Genomic DNA, 7,335 nt, shown 5'->3' with positions numbered 1-7,335 from the left:
CAGAGGGTCTAAGGACAGAGGGTCTAAGGTCAGAGGGTCTAAGGACAGAGGGTCTAAGGACAGAGGGTGTCGTATTCTCATACTGATATTCTGAACAATCTGTGCTGTTGTATTTTCTGTAAAGTGTCTATTGTAGGCTATTTTTATTATATGTCAGCACTTTGGCTCCACCAAAAATCGTTTATAAATGTGCTATATAAATAAAACTTGATTTGATTTGGAAGAACTGAGGAAAAGAGACGCCTTCAGGAACCAGACCAACGTGTTCATGGGAATCCTGATATGCACAAAAGAAGAAACATAAAAGACCAGCAGCCGATGTTCAGCGTCTGCAGAGGAATAACACATTATAGTAGAGAGTAATACTTATACATGCAGCACTAACTAAAGTGAGTACATTCAAATCAACGCTCTTGAAGTCTGGACCACTGTGAGAGGCAATCTGGTGTCTCTGTTATCTTCCTGCAGACTCCTTGAACACACCGGAGCCAGGAGAACCACTTCCAACCATACTTGTTAACCCTCCCGATTTTCGCGGGAGACTCCCGATTTCATTGCCCTCTCCCGGTTTCCTACCGGAGTCATATTTCTCCCGCATTTCTGACAAAATCAGATTTACACACGACTGTTTCCACTCGGACTTTAATACAGCTACACCATTGTTTGGTTTCCATGGTAACACGTCTCTTTAGTAGCGCGCGCAACTCAAAGTTTGAGAGGGTGAGGCAGATAGTCACAGAAAACAGAACAAGAATCGACAACTACTCTACTCTCTGCTCACTCCTTTCCTGTAAAATACAGGTCCAGCCCACACATATGCTCCATCAAGGACGGTGCTACAGGCCGCAAGGCAGTGCACTTAGTTACAACTACAATAAGCATGTTAATGTTAATCTAACAGCTCCGGCGATCCACTAGCACCCCCACCCCCAATTTTGCATTTTGAGGTCTAGTCTAAAGGTTGGCAAGTATGGAGACACTACATACTCATATGAACCTGGAAATGAACAAATATATCCTCTTTAAAATGTAATATTTGCAGGTTATGAAAATAGGAATCAACTTCAATACTGTGTGTCATACATCTGCTAGTACCCTCCTTTTAGATCAGAGGATGCCTTCCTTTTTACTTGCAAAACATTCAGAAATTCATATTAACAGTATGTGATGATGTTAAAGTGCTATCTTCTGAAACTAGCATGCTAACTGACTACAAATACATGATGTCAAAAATAAAAGCATGACAACCTCTTCTTTGACACAAACCCAGATATCTTTGTTTTCACAGTATGTTCTGAATCTAAGATTATTTATTAAAACATTCATAGCATTATCAAAAACGATTAAGGCTGTTAAAAAAAAGACAACTACAGCCTCAAATGAAAGCAAAGCATTTTATTAGATGATGAATCCAATATTGAAATACGAAAGGCACTGAATTATTTTCTCTCACAACAACGCAAACAGTGATGTGTGAATTGATACAGATCTTGTGGTGTGTAATGGATGACAGACCAAACCATAAATCAGACAACACATCACACGGTTTGCAGTCTTTCTTCAGGAATGCTAACAGGTGATCAATCCAAGCTGATGTTTTAGAACAGGATATGGAAATAACACGTGTGCATGTTTTTTTAATATAAGGAATTCAATAGAAAATATACATCAGTACGAAAAATAATTTAGAGCTTGGTGGTCGTCTTTGAGAGGTACAAGTAGACAACGAGAGAGGAAATTATTTCAAGGTGAGATTGAAGCAAAGAATGTATTACAATTATAATACCTGCATACTGGTGAGGATTATAGGCTGGTTCTCTTTAAAGAAGGATACGTTTCTCTTATTACTGTTCGAGAATAAAATCAGATTCACTACAAACCTCAAAACAGTGTTTGAGATGTTTTCTTATAATTCATATTTTCCACACCGACTGATTTCCATACTGTTAATCTACATGATAACATAAGCAGCTCTGTCTCTTAGCATTGAAAGCCAATGAATAGGCTCAGCCCATTACAGTATCTACTTTGACTCCATTTCATCAGCAACATGTTCCTTTTTTTAAAAAGTCAGTAATGCTTTGGTTTCTTTGGAAAAACGGTCTTGAAAGGCAGTGAGCGAAGAAGAATTTGAAGCCGCTTCATAAACATGTATATTATAGGAAACAGAAATCTGATGCAGAGTGAAATCAATTTATATTTTCTCCATATTCTTAATTATAAAAGAAATTAAATTAGCTGTTTACAAGCAGGAAAAAAAGCAGAGTACTCTATGGATGTTACGTTTGTGTAGAAATAGTTTTTATGTGATATCAACATTTCAACAAATGTTCCGAGTTTGGTTCCAGAGAAAAGTTAAAAGGCACATGTTTTAAGACATTGTACTGTAATCTCAATTGATGGGGATTGTTTAATAAACCGCAGATTTGAATGAATATTTACAGTCATTTCCCCCAAATCTAAGGCGCGTCAGATTACAATTAAGTGCATGATTGACCTGTAATTGTGTTTCCTTATTAACTTTGCCGCACACTTAAAGAGATGGTTCGCCAAAAATAGTTTCAACAGCAAAGAGAATTCCTTTAAGACAGAAAAACGCACTTCATTATTTATATTACAGGATCAGGGTCCACTAGTGTGGAGAGACAGAAGCGTACTGCGCCCACAAGAAGACATGTGATCAACACACACACACACACACACACACACACACACACACACACACACACACACACACACACACACACACACACACACACACACACACACTACACTGAAGAGCATTGCCAAAAAAGTGCACACAAAATATACAAAGCCAGGACAAACTAAGTAGGTAACGGTCAACTTCATTCATGCTTTCCACCCCACAATGCACTTGGTTTGTTGCTTCCCCCCTCGACTGCTTTTTAAATACAGAGACGACGCAGTCACTCTGCAGGAGACATGCTGGATGTGAGACATGGGGAGTTACATGTGCATCGATAGTGGGAGTGAAAGGAGGGAGGCTAATCATGTAGCCTCACCTAGCTCAAGGTCTGTACGTTATAAAGTGAGATTAAAATCTGCCGCCTCCAATACCTTCCAGGAAGTTCTCAGTGAACCTCAGCTTCCTGATACATTCTGCTTTGATTTAATGAATGATCTGGACTTGATAACATAGAGACCTTGACCGGGGGCATGCAGCTCAGCTCAGCCTCAGTTCCCCTGGAAGGCTCCCTGTGCCGCGGTGCTGGCCGCTCCGGCAGCCGCCGTCTGAAAGGTCTTGTTGGTGAGGACGCCCTGCGAGAACTCATGCTGCGCCTTCGTGAAGCTGGCCCCGGTGCGGCGGTACATGCTGTGGACCTGAGGAGAGAAAGAAATCGCCAGGAATCAGAATCAGAATAACTTTCTCCTTTCCATCCCCAGAGTTCACAAATCATCCGTCGGTGGCAGAGCCTTTTCCCTCCGAGCAGCTCTCCTTTGGAATCGTCAGATCCGAAGCGATTTCCGTTGACTCCTTTAAAAGCAAACTGAAACCCATCTCTTCGCATCTGTCTTCGTTGTAAACTAATTTCTATCACCTAGTTTCCGTTCAACATTACCATCACTTCAGTCACATGCTTTTATCCCATGGCAATACTTATTTTGAGGTATAATGTTTTTATAATTTTTACGCTATAACGTTTGTATTTTGTCTTTGTTTGCTTTGAACAGTGATTTGGGGCTATAATACATTTTGATTTGATTTATTCGTGCCACAGAGGGGACATTTGCATTTGTTACAGCAAGAGCCAAACACAGCTTAATATTACCCACGAAGCATGCATTGATAAATATTAAAGATAACAAATGTAAAAGAAAAATTACACAATTTAGAAAATACACATCCTGTAACAGTTCTGAGATTTAGCATCCAGGTATATATTGCACAGCTTAGGGTTATGGTTGCAGCGGTATTCCAGTTTCACAGAATACCATGGTAGGAAAATGGACTGTTGTCATACTGTGTATTTGCTTATCTATGGTATTTAAAAAATGGAAATAAATGAGAGTGTGGGAGTTAAAGGTTAGGACAGGACGGTCTGGCAGTGCTGCTTAAAACCTACACAATATGTTAATCGGTATTACCAGTGTTTCGCAGCTGCCTAAATACAACATTTCAGGACTTTCAAAGACTTTCAAGGTCTAATTCCATAAAATTCAAGGACCCAATGCATCATCTTTTGACACACAGATCGAGGCTTGTTGCCTTGCCTGTTGCTATCGGAGCGTCAGTTACTCTGCTGGCACGTTTTACTTTACTTATGATATTTATAAATATAAAGCAATATCAAAATATCTTTCCACAATTCCAAACTTTTCTGTATTATATTGTTAAATTGCAATGTTAAGTACAGTAGTGACTTCTAAAAATAGATTTGAAAACACTTTTCAAAATACTTGTTTTTAGTTTGGAAAACGTTGTATTTTCCAGATTTCAGGATCAAAAACACATTTTTTTTTTTTTTCTCAAACACATTTTTTTATCTCCTCAGTGGAGTACCGTAGATCCCTTCCAGCCAACCCAGCAAACAAACATTTAAAAAAAAAAAAAAACAACCAAGTTAAAGAGGAGATTAGTCAAATGGCATAGCTGATAACACGCATTTAATGAATGGTATACAAAGTGCTGAAGTCTCACCATCTTGAGCAGGACGATGGAGAGCACGGCGCAGGTGGTGAAGAGGATCGCCACGATGATCATGATGGCTCCCACCGCCTTGTTGGTTTTGATGCTAGTGAAGGCAGTGATCCAACCACTGCATGACACACATACAATATTGTACTGTTCTTCATCAATATATTACAGGTCTCAGATATATACAGAACATGTCTCTGAAGTGTTTGGCTCCAAACACCAAACAGATCATTGCAGCATTACCCATAATCCCCTCTGTTTCAGCCCTGTTTCAAAAGTGCTGATTCTCTGTCTGTTACTTTAGATGAAAATAAGGAGCCCCTCCCCACGCCCCTCTGAGAGAGATTTGGTTACAAAGAACTCAATGGTGCTCTAGGAGGACATTCAGATGATAAGGGGGGGGTGGGGGGTTACCTTGGTTGGTGATTGGCTAATGGTTACACAAGCCAAAAAATCATGGTGACATCATAAAGTGGCCAAAATCTGATCAGCTTTTTTTCAGACAGGTTTTTATAGAAATGGATCAGGACGAAAAGAGAGAGAATCTTTTTTCCTGAAACTTTCAGAGTCTCTTTCCACAGAGGGGACACATGGTGATGTAGAAGAGACATGGAGAAGTGGATTTTGCAAAAATAGGTGACCTTTAAATAAAACTGCAGGTCATCTTAATATTAGGGTTTCACAAAGCATGTATTCTGTAAATGGGTTACATTAAGAGAAAAGGAAGAAAGAATGGAAGTGAAAGAAAGGCTGAGGAAGATACAAGAAGAAGCAGCTAAGAGAAGGTTGTCAATCAGAAAAGTGGGTTAAAAAACACTCAATGATGAGCAGGAGTAGATCAGTATTATTACAAAATGAATAAATGCATCTAAATATTAAATAAACACATTTCAAAGTGTGTGTTCATATTAACCATCCTAAAAGTGCCTTTGTTGATTTCAGAATACGTTGTTGAAAGTGTGCTTCTGCTTGATTTGCATCTCATCTACAAAACAAGTGCGGGTGTCCTCTTGACTGGTCTGTTTTGATATTATGCAAAGCCATGATGAAATGAGAAGTATCATTACTAAATGAAAAAGAGGGGAAATGAAGAGCCACTTGGATTAGGGGGGGCATTCTGTAAAGTGCCGTTTTTAAAATCAAGGGTTTTTATGCCGCCTCAACCTCTGCGTATTTAAATGAAACAAACGAGTCTGACAGGTTAACATTAACCTTTCAAAATCACCTGAAAGAAGATGGCTGCAAGCACAGGCAGTATGAGAAAGCAATAAAGAGGCTTTTTGAAATTAAAAGGTCCCCTAAATGATACTTTTCTGCATCCAATATATTACAGGTCTCAGATATAATACAAAACATGTCTCCTGAAGGTTTGGCTCCAAACACCAAACAGATCATTGCAGGCATTACCGCATAATCCGCTCTTCGTTTCAACCCTGTTCAAAAAGATGCGCTGATTCTCTGTGCTGTTGCCTTTAGATGGAAATAAGGAGCCCTCCCCACGCCCCTCTGAGAAGAGATTTGGTTAAAAAGAACACCAATCGACACCCGCTTTTCACACCAGAGTATTTTTTCCCCCGTAGACTTTCCCGTCTCTAGTTCCGATTTTGCGTTCACACCAAAAAAGAGAAACTTAGTTCATGATAACTTTTACCCCTTTGTAGCTGCCTGCTAGAGAGGTGGTACTATCCTGGGGAGAAAAAAGTACAATTTCTGATTGGCTGGGCGAAAAACCTCGGAAAAAGTTTTCCTGAAGCCGCCCATTGTATTTGCGGCATATACATTAATTAGCATTCCAGCATTGCCCCGCACACCAAGCGGAGAGAGAATAACTTATGCCAAGCACAAAGAAAACCATGGGAGGGCGTGAAGATGAGGAGGTGTCGGCGGTTCTGGGGCGCATTTAGCGCCGGAAGGCTTCAGTACTCAGCTTCTACTGAAGGCCAGTCCCCAACCTCCGGGGACTTCGGGCGGCAAGTATACGGCCCGTGAAGCTTGTTTGCGTCCCTGCCAGTAAACACGTCGGCCCACTGCCCATCGGGGAAACCAAAGCAGAAGAAGAAGAAGTGACGTCCAGCGGCTCATTGACTAATTCCCTCCCTCAGGGAAAAGTACTCCGGTGTGAACGCGATCTGCTCTTGGTTCCATAGCTTAGTGGCTGGCGAAAGCTAAGTACGGCAAAAGTACTCTTGGTGTTAAAGCGACTAAATGGTGGCTTTAGGAGAGAAAGAGGCAGATTTCAGGTCGATAAGGTGGGGGGAGGGTACCTTCGGTTGGTGATTGGCTAAGGTTTACACCAAGCCAAAAAATCGTTATGACATCACCAAAGTGCCCAAAAATCTGATCAGCTCATTTTCAGACAGGTTTTATAGAAATGGATCCAGGTACAAAAAGTGAGAGAATCTTTTTTACCGGAAACTTTCAGAGTCTCTTAACACAGGAGGGGACACCATGTGATGTAGATGACGAGACATGAAAAAAAGTGGATTTGCAAATAGGTGACCTTTAAAGCATGGAGACAATGTATTCAGTAGAGGCACAAAATAACAAAGAATGTGCTTTTAAAAAAAGGAAGAATAACCGAGCCTAATGAAAGTATTAGAAAAATCACAATCAGGCGTATAGAAAGTAATAACCCCGGTAGCAGATACATTTCAGCACTTAACTTGTATTTTCTAACC

At 40.4% G+C, this 7,335-nt stretch overlaps 1 long non-coding RNA gene across 1 annotated transcript in view; it reads right to left on the bottom strand.

Moving 5' to 3' along the window:
* Window positions 1–1,380: 1,380 nt before the first annotated feature.
* The window catches only part of LOC104966127 (uncharacterized), a 7,067-nt gene continuing 1,112 nt past the window's right edge, over window positions 1,381–7,335 (bottom strand). Inside the window, exons 2-3 of the long non-coding RNA XR_800625.1 lie at window positions 4,661–4,778; window positions 1,381–3,342 (exon numbers count right to left, since the gene is read on the bottom strand). This is a non-coding gene — a long non-coding RNA (uncharacterized lncRNA). The remainder of the gene's footprint in view (window positions 3,343–4,660; window positions 4,779–7,335) is intronic.

This window comes from Notothenia coriiceps, unplaced genomic scaffold (assembly GCF_000735185.1).
Source record: "Notothenia coriiceps isolate Sejong01 unplaced genomic scaffold, NC01 NC01_scaffold00037246, whole genome shotgun sequence".
Classification (NCBI taxonomy): domain Eukaryota; kingdom Metazoa; phylum Chordata; class Actinopteri; order Perciformes; family Nototheniidae; genus Notothenia; species Notothenia coriiceps.
This window is presented reverse-complemented; position numbering and strand designations above follow the sequence as displayed.